The sequence below is a fragment of the Protopterus annectens genome, chromosome 6.part0 (assembly GCF_019279795.1).
Source record: "Protopterus annectens isolate FY-2018-M chromosome 6.part0, PAN1.0, whole genome shotgun sequence".
Lineage (NCBI taxonomy): Eukaryota > Metazoa > Chordata > Ceratodontiformes > Protopteridae > Protopterus > Protopterus annectens.
This window is the reverse complement of record NC_056737.1, coordinates 268,539,972-268,556,514: the sequence shown is the minus strand read 5'-3', so window position 1 is coordinate 268,556,514 and position 16,543 is coordinate 268,539,972. Positions and strand designations below refer to the sequence as shown.

Below are 16,543 nucleotides of genomic sequence, written 5' to 3'. Positions count from 1 at the left end.
GGAGTTTGGAAAGGATTGGGAAGAGTCTGAATAAGCAATTCACAAAGAAACAATGGGAGGACATATGCATGGCTCTCAAATATGCAACAAAGTCTAGAAAATGTAAGATTTGTGCATGGAAGTGTTTGCATAGGTATTTGTGTGCTCCATGCTGACTCAAAGGAATTTTTCCTCACGTAGATGACAAATGTTGGAGGTGTGATAGAGAAGAAAGAAGCAACTTGGAATGTGTTTTGGGAATGTAATTAGCTGGCAGACTTATATTCCTGGTACAAATACTGGATGAGCAAATGGATGTAACTAAGGAAGGAGATAAGAGAACGGAAATGGGGTCTTTAGAAAAGGGTAGGAGGAAATTGCAAAGAAAATTTGAGATTATGGAAACGTATGCAGAAAAATGTTTTGGAGGAGAAATGAGGTTCAAGAGAAAACAAGAATTGATCCATTTATGTAGTGGTGAATTGATTATATTGTACAAGATAATATATGTGATGTATAATGTTTGTAACTGTGACCAAGTTAATATGGTTTGTTTTCTTTTATGTAGATGTAAGTTGGCCTATGTCACAAGTAATAGTTCAGTAGAGGTTTGTAAAAAATTAGAAAATCCCTTTATAGAAAGAACATAAATGTGTGTGATAATGCAGTTTAATAGTAAGTGTATGCCTAACTGAAGGACTAAATAGCCGAGGAATGTAATACACTGCTTTTATTTACCTACTTACTTAGTGAGATTGTCTGAGTGGTCCATATAAGACCCCTTTTCAGCAGAGACCTGGGGAGAAAAGCTCCTTTTGTAAGAATGTAAATGTTTTTTAAAAGATTAGCATTTTAATAAATCAGTATCTTAATATTAGCAAACAGATACAGCTAACACTATTGTATACTTTGATACTATATATATGGGAATGCAGGAAGTCATGTATTATGAGATATGCAGGTGCAATTTTCACAAAAGCATATTGAGATGTATAGATACTAAGTTTTGTGTTTTAATGCCAGAGGCCAGTACTTATTCTTGTGATTGCAAGTGTCTGTGTGGTTTGTACTGTTACATTAAGGTAATTATGACTGTACATTTATTGTATTGGTACAGCAAGGAATGAGCCGTTTTTAATTATAAATATTTGATGAGATTCAGAAGTTCTAACTGCTGTAGGTTGTCTAAGGCTACATAGTGGGCGGGGGGGTTTTGAGGGTAGAGCAGTGGCAAATCTGGCTATTTTGTTATAGCATTGTGTGAGCTTGTTTAGTTGAAGCATTTTGAAGATTAGTAAATATGGTGGCAGCATATGTCAGAATAGGGAGAAGATCATCAGCAGCAGTGGCCGTACTGCTAGAGTCCATTAGAAAGCTTTTGTCCTTGTATAAGTGACCAACTTTCTTTGTAGAATTTCTGATGGTGTGTTGGATGTGTAGGTCAAATTTCAGGTGATTAACGGTGATTGTTAGCAGATTTGCATGTAGGATGGTTATCTATTTTTATATTTTGGGACAAAATTATATTGATTGTAGGAGCGATTATGCGCTTTGAATGGAAGGCCAAAGTTTTAGTTTTGGGGGGGGTTAGCTTCAGAGTATTGGTTTGCTGCTAATTTTTGACTGAATTGTATACGTCTTGCATAAGTTTTTGCAGCCCATGTATGGAGCGAGCTGCACATACAAGACTGACATCATCTACAGATTGAATTATTTTGGTGGGCTTACATCATTGGAAGCTTGTTAACGAATATGTTGAAGAAAACTGTTCCTAGTACTGATTCTTGGGAGATTTCTGTGTCTACAGGGAGAAATGCTGAGTGGGTGGATTACCATTTGATTGCTTGAGTTCTATTACTTGGGTAACTTTAGGGCAATTGGAGAGTTGCATCATGTTATTTTCTTCTACTGTATGTAGTAGCTTAAGGTGGGAGACTCTGTTGAAGGATTTTAATAGATGGAGGAAGGCTGAGGTGACTAGATGATTACTGTTGTGATGAGTGTTAATGGTATTTAGGAAGGAAATGATGGCTGTAGTTGTACCGTGTCTTGGATAATATTCATGGTGGGTCTTGGATAGTAGTTTATTGTACTGAAGAAATTTTAGAACTTTGTTATTTCTAAGATTTTTGTTATTTCTAAGATTTTTGATAGAGTGGGGAAAATGGAGCGTAGTCTGTATTTCTTCAGCCTTGTAATGAACCACCTTTGTCCAATGGGATAATGTAGCTCTGTTTCTAGATGGTAGACACATGTGATTCATTGATAGACATATTAATTTGTATGGAGACTCGAAAAGCAATAGACTTGGTTGCTGTTTTTATTTATTCAGCTGGTAGGTTATCTACAGATGGTCTTTTAGTTTTAAGCTTTAGTATACGTTTTTGTATGGTGGCTGTGGGCACAGTGTGAAGCTGAAAAGCTTTTTGAGCATTGATAGAGTGAGGTGAGAAGGATTGGGTGAGGCAAGAGGGATGCTAAATAGTGAGGTGGTTGCATTCATTTTATTGAATACTTAGTCCAATGAGTAAGAAAAGGAGAATTTTGAACTAACGGTGTCGTTTTTCCTACATTATACCAAAACAAGGGACTGCTCCCCAAAAGTATTTACAAAAACATAATGAAAACTGAAAGTAGCACCATCTAAAAAGTCACATGGATGACAAAAGCTCTTTAGATTGAAATAAATATTAGGATCTGGAAACCCATAGGGTTTTGATGTTTGTGGAGTTTGCACATTCTTCAGGATACCCAAAACCTGCTCTGACACATGTAGTTAGAAGAACCAGAACCAAGTAAAAGTGAAAACTCCACACAGCCAAAATGTTTTTTAGCTTAATGCAGACTGCAGGACCAATTAATCTGTCATTAGAGTCTAGTTGAAAGATTGGGGGGGGGGGGTCCTTGTTCTCTTTATACCTTTGATCCTAGAGCTCATTTCCTTTTTCAAGCATGGTAAATCTGGGAGGGGGGGATTTTTTTGATTGACTGCTGATCCCACATCTTACTGATATCATTGTTTTTTCCAATTTTATTTGGGCCAGGAGGATACTGCGGTGGTGGTGCTGCAGTAGCGTTGTTGCCTCACAGTAAGACGCTGTCCGGTTCGATTCTCAGGTAGAGCGCCTTCTGCGTGGAGACATGCGTGAATGGGTGTACCTTCGTTGAAGGTTGTGCATCAGAGCTGGCAACTCTGCACGTAAAAATCTACTGCCAATCATTAGCGGACCAGAGTTCCGCTGTGGTGACCCCTAACCGGGAAAAGCCGAAAGACACAACAACAACAACATTTGGGCCAGAAGGACCATTTGAATGGTGGTGGCAATAGGTCCTAGAATAATGAAGACTTCTCTGGCCTTCCATTGCAGTTTTTGTGCCAAGTTTGGTACCTACTAGAGGAGTTCCTAGGAGCACATTTTGCTATAAAGATTTGACTTCTGCAGGTTCAAGTCAAAGCCTAGTTTTTAGAGGCATTGCTATTCAAAGGGTATGGCTTTCATGGTCCCCTTCCAAGAGTGGGCTTGTAAGAGACTGTTGTCAAGGCATGGGTATGTATGTATGCCCTTTGTACAGCAGTGCATAATTACTTGAGTATGAGAAGGTGTGATCAGGTTCATAGGTTGGTACTAGGCTATCGGCCCTAGGGCCTATACAAGCCTAGCCATAGCAATTCCCTGGCTATTTCTTCCCAGAATATTTACTTCCCTGTTCCCCTGTCTAGCAGGGTGACTGACACGATCCCGGGGTGAACTTCCTATCTCCCCATCCAATCGTCAAGGTTCCTTTTGAAGAGGGCCAAAGAGGCGCTCAGCTTGACATGTATGGGCAGTCTATTCCAGAGTATGGGGAGTCTCTGGGTCAGGAACCTATCCCTCCAGCATGTTTTGTTCATTGTGATGACCAGGTTTAGATCCCTGGAGCATGTGGTTCTTGAGGGATTGGGATTTCTTTGTGTAGCATGTCCAACAGCTCTGGGTTTGACATGGCCTTGTATGTTAAGCAGAGATCGCCTCTGAGTAGGTGATATGCGACAGAGTATAGCTGGAGTTTTTTTAGACGGTCAGCATAAGGCATCTGCTTTAGGCTTGTGATTCTTTTAGTGAGGTATTTCTGTGGCCTTTCCAGTTGCAGATGCCTTGTGAGGTACATACCAAATGGGACATTGTACTCTATAATGGGTCTAATGAGGGATGAGTACAGTGGGACAATGACCTCCTTTTTTCTGGATGAAAAGCCCTTACTGATGAGGTGTGCCACATAGAAGGATTTTCTGAATGTTGTTGCGATGTGGTTATCGAAGGTGAGACCACTTTCCACCTGTGTCCCTAAGTGCCTTATCACACTTTCGGTGTTTAGTGTACTGCCACTTGTGTGGTAATTCATGGGTGCATGGTTTTTCCCAAATGGGATAACTATACATTTCTTGGCATTGAGTTTGAGCCCATGGCTCTGACACCAAGCATCTGTTTCTGTAAGGCCCATCATTTGGAGATTCAATAATGGCTCCCAGTTTGCAGTCATCTGCAAACTTTGTTAGCCATAGTCCCTTAGTGCTGGCCTGTACTTCAGAGAAGTGGATGCCAAACGAGCGGTCCCAGGACTGAACCCTGAGGTACTCCACTTGTATGGAGCTGGATTTTGAGTTAGCTACTTTTACAGTGTGGGTTCTATCAGTAAGCCAGTTGGCAACCCATCGAGTGCTGTAGGGAATAATGCCCAGCTTAGTAAGTATATCTATGATTTCAGAGTGGGGGATGGTGTCGAAGGCCTTGGTGAGGTCCAGATAGGCTGTATGGACTACCTTGCCCTAGTCCACGGCTCTGGAGACTGAATTGAATAAGTCAGTCAGGTTGAAGAGACAAGATCGGCTCTTTGTGAAACCAAACTGGGTGGGGTCCAGTGTTTGAAGGTTGGCAATGTCTTTGTTTATAAGTTTCATGATAATGCATTCCATGGCTTTGCAGATGAGGCTCGTCAGACTGATTGGACGATGGTTCCCAGGATCCAAGGTGAATCCCCCTTTGCAGAGTGGGATAACTGTAGCTGTGCGCCAGTTGCTGGGCACGAAGCCTGAGGTGTGAGGCTATGATTAAACATGACACTTAGGTGAGGTGCCAGTTCTTTTTGTAGTTCATGTAGTACACAGCCCGGGATATCGTCTGGTCCCACAGATGCTGTATTCTTAGCTTTGGAGAGTGCGTATTTTTTTACCTGTGTGGCCGTGATTACCAGAATTTGGCAATCTTTTGGTATTGAGATGGGCCCTTTAGGGGGGTGAAGGGGGGGTGAAGCTGGCACTGAATCGATCTGCCAGGATATTGGCAATATCCTTGGGATCAGTATATTTAATGCCATTCTGTTTTAGCTCAGAGCAGATCTGAGCATTGCCATTTAGATTCTTGGCATAACTATATAATGCCGTCTGGTTGTCCTATGAATCTTTGGCAATGTTTATTTTCGTAACTAGCTTTGGAGGATTTTATGCGGGATCTCAGCTTCTTACTGAGGCTGGTAAGGGAGTATTTTGCATCCTGGGATTTTCCTCTTTTCTGCAACAGTTTCTTTACTCTGATTGGTTTCCTTTTTCTGGAGGAGAGTGCCTTGGTTCTATTTGGAATGGCACAATTCATGCACGGGTGGATGTGCTTGTACAGTGCCTTAGTGTAGGACTCAGCAGTCGAACTTTCAGTTCCCGTCTGCATGGGTGTCATGAAGTTTGTCACTTCTGACTTGAGTAGCATGAAGTTAGCTATGGAGAAGTTTTTTATGGAGGTTTCCCTACTGTGGGTGGGGGTGGGGGTGGGGGAGGGATGTAGACGTCAAGGGTGATTAGCTTAGGTGAGACCTGACCAACGAGGGGGTGACCACTGGTGTGGAGCATCGATCTCCCATTTTGTTAATGACCAGGTCTAGGATAATTGAGCCCCTGGTGGGACTATGGATTAGTTGATCCTGGGCATTGGAATTTATGAATTCCGAGAACCGTTGGACAAAGGTGTTGGTACTCGAGTAGTTTTTCCAAGTAATGGCAGGGTAGTTGAAATCACCCAGTATTAGGTTGTATCTTAATATTTTCCAGTATGCTTAGAAAGGTACAGCAGAGTTTATTGTAAGGCATTAGCAGAGGGATGAGGGGGGGGTGATCCTCAGAGTGTAAATGGAGGTTTGTTTGTTCAGTCTGTTGGCAAAGAAATTTTATTTTATATGTAAGCAGTTTATAGGCTAGAGAGGCTAAAAGAATTGACCTGTGTTTGATGGGTTGCCACTTTGATTTTTCTCAGTATGGAACAGTATTTTTCTGTTTGAGGTGAAAAAGATTGGGTCGGTAGATGTTATTGGACATGGCTGAAAAGCTATTTCATTCTTTTTCAGGGTTGCTGGAGGAGATTGTGAATTGAAGTTTCCAATTTGGACTTAAGTGTTTGTTGTACAGAATGTTTTTGAATCAAAGGGACTGTACTGGGACTTAACAGAGATTGCAAAAGCGAATATTAGTCAACTGGGTCAACTGCATTAGTGAGGTCAGTAAAGAGAGTCCTCTGTAAGGCATATTTGGATCATTTCCTATGGTAGAGTATAAAGGTCAGTTGAGCTGCATCTGCCAGACTGGAAGCTATGCTGATGTCATATTTTGTAGTTTTTTTTATGTATTTGGACAGTTGTGCAAATATTTGGGTTTCAGAGATTTTACTGAGGTTAGGCAGTATAGAAATTCATCTGAAGTATTTTGCAGTTGATTGTTTTAGCAATGTTAGGGACAAGTTTAAAGACAGTAGTTTTCCATTCTTTGAGCATGTTGTTATTAGTGAGTCAGAGGTTGTAAAGATGTTTAAGGGGTAAGAGGATTTTATTTATTTAACATTTGTTTACTGGGAAAGTTGGACTGGGGCAGAGCCCATTTTCAGCAGAGGCCAAGGAAGAAGCGCTATTAGTTACAGTTCCCTACTTACTGGATAGAGCAAGGCAAGATGAAGTTAGATGAGTGTCTCTTGTCAGGTCTAATAAAGTGCTGAGTGCCTCTATCATATCTCTTACTAGTATCTAAGTACAATTTCAGTGCTGGCTACAGAATGAGATCACATTTGGTCACCTGACTCTGTGGTTCCCATACTACCCTTTCACTAGCAACTGAGCCAGGATTTGGCACAGATGTGTCATAATATGCACATTAAAATTTTGCTATGGCTTAATACAGCATCTGGAAGCTATAAAACAATTCCAACACTTCTACCCTTCCTGCAGAAAGGCTTTTCATAGACATTGCGCTTCTGGCTGCATTCAGACATGCGAAATAGAATCTTTATGGCCTAAACGAAGTTATTTATTTTCATGTTATTTTTCTTAAGGTTAACTGGGCTTAACCCCTTCCCTTCCAGTATCCTCTGTTAAAATATAACATTTCAGCAGTTAACAACAATACAACCTGACATACATGTATATTTCTTGTCTGTCCAGCTTTACAAATACATTTTTAACACAAGCATCTGTACAAATCAATTTGATATACAAATGACATATAATTCTTTACAAAACTCCAGCTAGCTATGCTGACATATATTACACATGCACTGCCCTATTCCCCCTGGCACAGCTTGCATTACCTCACATCATCACACTGGGGTTATTGCCTCAAAGAGTATATACTGCGTAATTACATTCTTCATTTGTAACATGCTTCAGGCACAAACCAGTCAACTTTATAGTAAAGTGTAATTTTTTTACATATCTTGAGAGAATAACAAGTGCAACTTAGAGTTGTTCACTTGGACTTTTGCACATAAAATAAGTTCAGATGTTGCAGTACCTGGCTGACCGATTCACAAAAGAACAGTTCGTTCTTGATAATTTTTTTGGTTATGATGTCAGTAGGAACTCATAGATAACGTCATATAGCTTACTGTTGTATTTCTGTCCAGCCTACTCATAGTTCAGTAGTTTCTTAGCAGTGGGCTTTCTTTCCTATTCTCTTCTGACCTTTCTGTTACTGGAGATTTGTTTTCAGGTTTAAAACTCTCTGACAGTAGATTCTTGTTCCAAACTGTCTCTTGCCTGTGGCATGTTTGGCTTCTCCTCCATTCAATATTTGAGCTGTCTTCGGTAGACACTCTGTGAGGACCCCCTTCCTCACATCTGTCAAAAAGGATGCCCTACAGTAAGTACCTCAACTGCAGAGCAGTAATGACTGGACTGACCTTCTGCTGTTACTGAGGCTTTTAACTGCAAGCTCAGCTGCAGGGCCCCATAATAACTCTTCTTGCTAACCACCTAACGGCACTTTTTAGCCTTTTTAACTACCCCACTAGCTGTCTTATTACACCTTACTGTATTGCAGTATTACTGGCCTTCATCAAGACCCACTTTCTGTAGAATCCCAATGCTTTGAAAATTTGGAACTTATCCTTGGGGGACAATGAGGTAAAGCAGTCTACGTGGGAGGAAAGTGAGGCTTCTCCACATCATGCATGATTCTGGTTTTTAGCATGGCAGTATATTTTTTACTTATTTTTCAAAAAGTTATGATTAATGTTTTCTTTTAGCATGGTATTATACATTTTAACTAATATGTTCACTAGTTAAGAATACAGTATTTCTTGCCACAAAGCAACTAATCTTAGTTGTATCATTTTTTCCCTTGCTATAAAATATTAAAAGAAATAAACCTAAAACTTTCAGGTTTGTATAACTCATATCTGTTTTTGTTTAATATCGCTGTGATGCCCGGGCCCTGCAATCAAGGACATCAATCCTCACCACTAACACCAGTGAGGGCATCTCATATATGTGGAAAGGATAACAAATACACACAGTAAAGTGCAATTTCCCTTAAGAGCACACAGAGATCACAGTCAGTCCAGGGCTGGTCGCTCCCTTGCTCTCCAGGTCCCCAATAAGACTCCCCACTGGCACAGCTATAGGGTCTAGATCTCAGCCAGCTGTGCAAGCAAAAATCTCCAGCACCCTCTCTGTCCAGCCAGTGCTTTGTGTCCCTGCCCAAGTAGCCGACACACACACACTTTGAGACAAGTGTTTACACAACCACACAGACACTTCTGGGGAAGGCTGGCACAGGTTCTCCAGCTGTGCCCCTTTTACCCCGACTGTACGGTAGAAATCCCTGCCACCACCCAGCTAATACTCATCAACTACTCAAAGGCCCTTAAAATGGTGTCCAATTATTACTGTGCAATATTATTATCCAATTGGTAGTATAACTAAACAGTCAAGGCTTATTAGAGTGAGTTGGTACAGGATCCGTATATGCATGCAATGAACTCTTAGAGCTTAACTTATCTCTACACAAACCAGCCACAGTTAAAATGTTTTAAAATATTTAATAATAAATAAATTAAAACCACAAGACAATACTTTCTACTACACAGTGCTCGTCAAGAGTTCAGAGATCACACAGAAATACTAAAAATAATTCAGTAGTACAGTTCTGACATCACAGGAAAACACTTAGTGTAATATTTCTAGTTCCTAGCTATTTCTAAAAGAAAACACAAGTCTAAGATAACTTACATATGAGCAAGACAGTGCTGTGAGTTGGATGGTCAAGACAAAAATGCTTAATGCCTTTTGGTTCTCTTTATTTAAATTTAAATTGCAGTTCTGATAAACGTTACATCATTCTTCACCCTTCCTGGGGTTCCCAGGCCAACAGAAACTGCATCTACATTCTTTTATACCTAGGCAGAAACCAGAGCAATAAAGGACATTTATGCATGCAAATTCTGGTCATTAACTTTAGCCTTAAAACAATAGGCAGGAAGCCTTCATCTAGCCCAGCCGGAGCCAAATTGTAAACATCAAAGACAGTCATGAAATACTTTTTACTTCAAAGGGCAGACAAGAAATGCTCGACTTAGCTTTCTTTACAGCAGAGGGCAGTGTTGCTACATTGTTTTAAGTTCAACATTTCATAGCATATTCTTTCATTTAAGAAAGCAAGCTTGTAGTTCAACATTCATATTTACAAATTACAGAATTATGTACCAAATTTTATCTGGCTAGGCTGGCAGCCTTCACATATATCTTCACCCAATCTTCACAATTGCTATAGGTTGTTTTTGCATAACGTTGACCTTACTTCTTTTTGCAAGCCTTGTATAATTTTATGGTAATATATAACCATTCATTTATTCTCCAGCAGCCTTCTTAATTCAGTACAAGGTTAAGGGGGCTTGAGCCAATGTCTGTCACTAACTCGAAGCAAGGCTTAAACTGTCACCCTGGCTGGGGTTTCGATACATGACAAGGTGTGCACAGATACACAAACCCCCTGTGGACAATTTAGGGGCTCAACAGTTCATATTTGACATATCTGACACATTTGGGATGTAGGAGGAAACTGGAACCTCAACAAAAATCCAAGCAGATGTAGGAAGGATACGTAGACTTTGCACAGGAGGTATCCAAGCTGAGAACTGAACTGGAGAGCCAAGTGCAGTGATACTGCTGTGCCCCCAGTATAAAATAATTATGTAGCTCTTTTTTTTTTATCTAAGGCCAAATGGAACTTTTGTTTCAGGAACTCTTAAAACATAGTTTGACAATGTTTATTCACCCTTTGTAAATATAACCCCTTTTCTTTCTAGGATGTTCAGTTTTCATAAACTTTTTGAAATTTTTAAATTTCTTTCCTTAGTCATTTTCTTATACCATGTCCATATTTACCGTGTAAATGACAATTTAAAGATAACACCTTTGCTATTTCACATTCGTCAGTTTTATTAAACTGTTTTACTTCATCAAGAGACCAGTTTTTGAAATTACCAAATTTAGTAACGAATGAAGGGACTGCCCAGATTTGTTCTACATCTTTATTACTTTCAGTTTTAACTTTTTTCATTAACAAACTGTATAAAATGTGGTGGAAGAAGAAGCAGCAGCCAGTGAATTTCTAATGGAAATACTTTATTCCATAAAAACACGATAAAAAAAAGTGTTGAGCACTTTTGCTCCAAGATATTCACTGAACTTCTTTAGAACAAATAAATACACAAGAACCTTGTGTTTAACTAGCTTTAAGTTACACAATCCCATGGTTGAAAACCACCACTGAATCACCCACTTCCATTAAATAATATTTTAATTTTAAAATGGAATGAACTGAACAGCTATCATTAAGACCGGGAAAATTCATTGCACCCAACATGATTTGCCATTTTAATTCACTTTTCAAGAAGTGATCTTCCAGAGTGTAGCCTCAAGAATCACTAATAACCTGCACTAGCACTACCAACATAAATTTGTGAGTACCAAACTCATTAATATGTTTAAACAAAGCATTGGTGTTCTTATTTTTTTCTTATATCCAATGCATGTTCATACATCCGGTCTTTTAACTTCCTTGAAGTTTTGCCTCTGTAAAAGGCTGAACATGAATTACAGATAACTGCATATACTATGTGTGTGGAATAACAAGTGTAATGTCCATTAACTGGATACCATTCCCCCCGACATGTTTTGTGACTAAAATGTTGGCACATTGTGAACATTTGCCACATTTCACCATACCTGAATTTCATGTCCCCCCTTATACTATATCTTCCCACATTGACTTCCAAATACACTTTGAAGGATCTGTCCTTCCTGAAAATTATTGATGGACTTTCCTCAACTAAAGTTAATATCGAACGATCACCTCTAAGCAAATTCCAATTCTTATTAAAACATTTTGCTACTGCCTTACTCCCCAATGTATATGTCATAACAAATGCCTTATTGTTGAATTTTTGATGTGTTACCATCCTGGACAGATTTTGGGATACTGTGTCCTAATTCATTAATGTTGAGTATAGGTAATAAAAGCCAGAAATTATTTTTTCCCAAAAACGAATTGGGGTAACCCCTCCTGCTAAACATATCAATCAAAAAGTTGCACTCTAGTTTAAAAACTTCTACAACTGAGATCATTCTTGCTAAGTGCACTAATTGCCCTTTCACCACAGACTTTTTTTTGGTGAGCTGGGTGCCAGTTATTAAAATGAAGAGAAGTATTTAAAAAGGTGGCCTTTCTATGTATGTTCAAACAATAATGGTTATTAGTGCAGTCCTTTGAAAGTTCAACATCCAAAAATACAATCCTATCTACATGAAATGTATGTGTAAATTGTAAAAACATCCAAGGTATGATTGATATAATCCAAAAACTTTGAAAGTCTTTCAGTAGTATCTGTTCATAACAGAAATGTATTGTCCAAAAACCGTGTACATTTTCCAGCAACCCTAAAACTCTGTTGAAGACATACTGGGACTCCTATTGTACGAAAACATAATTAGCAAATATGGGGAGGCACGCAGCATCCATGGCCACCCCCTTGGCCTTTTTAAAATACTGGCCTTCAAAATATATGAAGTTGTTTTTCAACACTATGCACATGAGAGATGAAATTGCATTGCCTTTGTCAGTCGATAAATTCCCTTGCTTGAACATCTCATCCTCAAACCACCAGAAACGACATTCATGAGGTATGACAGAATACAAATCATGCACGTCAACAGTGACAAAAATGGCATCATGGATAAACTCAAATTCATTTATTTTACTTGAAAATCTCAAGAGTCCTTACATAAGGAAGATAACTTTTGTAAACCATCCTTCAAAGAATCAATGAATTTTGTTATATAAAAATTTTCATCCACTGTCAGTCTAAGGGGAGGGTTGACCATGCTTTTATGTATTTTAGGAACTCCAGAAATACCTACTGTCACAAAAGGAAATATTGTCAGCCTAGCTATGTGGAATTTTGTAAATAATATGTCATTTGAATATTAATATGATTTATATAGAAGTGTGACGAGGAGATACTGCCAGCCTAGCTATTTGGATTTTTGTAAGTGGTTGCGTGTCATTTGTAAATATCTGCATGATGCAGTTGCTTGTGTTACAACTGTATTAGAACTGTGTGTCATATTGTACAGACATGTGTGAAAGAGATACTTTGCAAAATACTGAGCAGAAATGTATATACACTATTTTAACTGTTAAGATGTATATGTATTTTAACAATGGGGACTGAAACACAAGAAGTTAGCTTCAGAAGAATAGCTGAAAATGTAAATTTATAACCATGTAATGAAAGAGATGTTATCTTTCAATTTCAGTGCAACAGGAGACATAATGTCTAGAACTAGAAGTTTTTAGTATTGCCTTTAAATGTGGAAGAATGTATATTATTTTATGGCTTCCACCATTTGCCAAAAGATCTAAGGTGTATGTGTTTTCGCAGGTAGATGCTAAAATTAATGGTTGTGAGCATGGGAACTGATAGTCAGATAGTAAGAAGTGATGTCATGCTGCCAGCTACCCCAACAGTAATATTCGAAATATTAATTTAAGAACTCTCTGAGAGAGAGACTGTGCATTTTGTATTGAGTCTTTGACCTGGTCATATATACTACTTCCTCACTACTTAACTGACCCTGAAACAGCATATCTTCGAGTTCCATATCTATTCGTACATAAGCGATATGTGTTTCATTATGTGAAACTTCTATGTAAGAATCACCTAATAACAAAACATTCATACAATTTACATAGTCTTTCTTGTCCATGATTGATTACCCACCCCCTTTGCTGGGTTTCATTACCCGAATATTGTTACCGTGATAATTATCCTTGAATAGCTGTGTGTCCTGCTTGGACATATTATAAAACTTATTTTCGCACAATTGGCCTCAGACACTTCTGATGTTTAACTCACAAATCTTGTCAAAAGTGGAAATGTGATTTAATGGAGGGTTAAAACAACTGGTTCTAGGTAATGCCTCATTAAAATTAACTGATTTTGCAGTCTCCGTAAACCACACAGCCAAATTGAGTTTGAGAGTGAATAACTTTAAGTCAATAATGGCATTGCCTAAGTTGGCTGGAACAAACATTAACCCTTTAGCTAAAAATATTTGCATGTTCAGTAGTGAAATTCTTGCTAGAAAAATTAAAGTTTAAAATTCTTACAATCATTAAAAATGACTGAAACAACTTTGTTGGGCCCAGATGCAGCTTCCGACTCACAATTTATTAATTCCTCCTGTGGTAATTCTGTTAATTCCCCTGCTTTAGTTTGGCTCCTTGCTGATGAAAAACCCTCATTGCTCTCCTATTGTCTGTCAGAAAATCTCCACTGATTTCTGCTTTGGATCCACTCTGACCTCCTTACTTCCATTTCTGCTAAAGGGACCAATGGACTATGTGCTTCCCTGGATGGGATAGATTGTCGCTCATTAGCCATTCAACATTGATTGGAATGAACCAACTAGTTATGATTCCAAGGTGGATCAGGATACATGGTGCCATTATGATGGACATCAGTGTCCCTTTGCAGTTTTGCTGTTTTACGTTTTAAGAAGGTCTCCGCAAACATTTTCAGCATGGGATAAAGCATTGTTGTATTTGGTTTCATAATGGCTAAATAATAGATCATCTAGGATTTTACTGTTGAGTGTCGAACTCAATAGATAGTTTTTCAATCTGAGCATTATTATATCTGGTCATAAGTCTCATCACCTCACACCCAGCTGTATCAGAGATGTTCAAGAATTTCTGATGGAACTCGTATTCTTTAACAGTCTTGTTGGGAAATTTCCAAAATCGGAGACCTGATTTTAATGAAGGAAGAAGGGTCCCCCATGTCACCACTGGAAGATGTCTCCTTTGCAGACATTTTAGAGATCCTTCACCAAAAAGGTGGTTGGTCCTTCAAACCCCCTTCCCAGGAGGAGTCTATGTTCCTCGAAGCTTTCAGGTCTGGCCCATCTACATCGTGGGTTACCTGTCCCCCCCCCCCCCCCCGTCAGATAACTTAGTAGACCTTGTTTTCTGCCAGGCTTGGAAGGAGCCAGATACTGTAGAACTTATTCCCCATTGCCTGGATAAGAGCTTAGCTCCACCCAAGGACAGATCTTTTTGGAGTAAAGGAATTCCTGTAGATGCCATGGTTGGTGAGGCAGCCACCAAAAAGGAGCTAGCCAAGCAGAGCTCTTCTGACCATCCGTCTAACAGAGAGTCTAGGGCTTTGGACAGGTTTGAAAAGAGTGTCTGTGTGTTAGTGACCTTTGCATTATGGTTGCTTAATTGTTTGGCACACTTTACTAGATTACAGAGACACTTAATTAAGGAACTCTCTAAGTCTACTCTTGGATTCATGTCAGTAGAAGAACAAAAGTTTTTTTTCTTTCGCAACTGGCCACTCTCCAGTCGATCTCGAATGCATACATGAGGTTAATCTCTCATGCAGCAGAAGGTTCCTCATGGGCTGCGGGTTCAGGCATAGTCATCAGGAGACCTGCTTTGGCGCTTTTGTCTTCTTTCATCAATGCTGCTTTGATAGTTCTTCCTTGTTTGGGCCCACTGTTAACTCATTCACTCCAATGGAGCTCATGAAGTTTGCACTGTAACTTCCAATGGGCGGCATCTAAACCTTTTGACAGAATCAAATTATGTCCTCACATTTCAAGCAAATGTTCATATCTCTGAGATTATAGGGGTTAGTAAAGTAGTGTAAATGTCAAACTCTTCATCAAAAACTCTTTTTGTAGTGGTAGCGTTCTTTAGGTTCTAGGTCTTAAACTGAATTGTATAAGTCACATTAACAGTAACTATTACATTTGTAATGTTTTGAAAACAGCTTATATTATCTCAGCAACCTTTCAAGTTACACACATACTGTAAGCATCATTTTATTCCTCTAGCTGAAAGCTTTCATATGAGGCTAAGGAGTTCAGTCTGTGTTATTTGGTTGTTGAGATATTTAGAAAAATGTGAAAATTATATCTATGTAAATTAATATAAAAAAACAGCTAATACCTGTTTATCTGCATTAGACTTGTCAAATATTAATGCAGTTGAGTTTGCTATTGTGTAAGCTTTAAGATGAAATCTTTTAAAACCTTTTACACGCCATGGTTTTGAAATTATTGGTGTAAATATGAACAAGTAATGTTTGACGCCTAGAGGCACCAGTAGGAGTTAACTGCAGATGCATCTGGAAGTGTCAGCCGGATGTAATGAGTTAAAGACGCACTTTCCCGGAGTGAACAGGATAGAAAGATCTTATCTGCCATGGGAATCCATTTTTCTACCCCGCAAAGATCCTTCTCCAGGAATTAAGGTGGTGGGAAAAAGATTTGGTTCCAAAAATCCCAAGGTCCTTTTCAGGAGTCACGAGAGGAAATTTCTCCCAGAGGCAGGGGGGAAATAATACCATTAAGACAGAGGGGGGTCCGCAAAACCAAAGGTTCAGAGATTCCTTTTTGTATAGGACCTCTCAGCTCTCCTATAGAGTTGCCCAGCTGTTGTTCTGTGGAGGCAGTTGCAGGTCTCATGTTTTTTTCACTCAGATGCTTGGACAGCTATCACAAAAGATTTTTGGGTGCAGAGGATCATATCCAGAGGTTATATCATTCCCTTGTCACAAGCTCCATCAGTCCAACGAAAAGTCTCCCTGATGTGTACCACCCAGTCAGCTGGAGTCAGCATCCCTAGGAATTCAAAAGCTGCTGGACAAAAGAGTCATCCAAGAGGTGCCACTAGACCAAAAACGATCTGGAGTTTACTCAA

The 16,543-nt window shown here is 39.2% G+C and overlaps 1 protein-coding gene across 5 annotated transcripts in view; it reads left to right on the top strand.

Annotated features, from left to right (window-relative positions):
* Nucleotides 1-16,543, top strand: part of VPS39 (VPS39 subunit of HOPS complex) — a 1,019,836-nt gene that overhangs the window by 587,766 nt on the left and 415,527 nt on the right. The gene's annotated exons all lie outside the window — the stretch shown is intronic.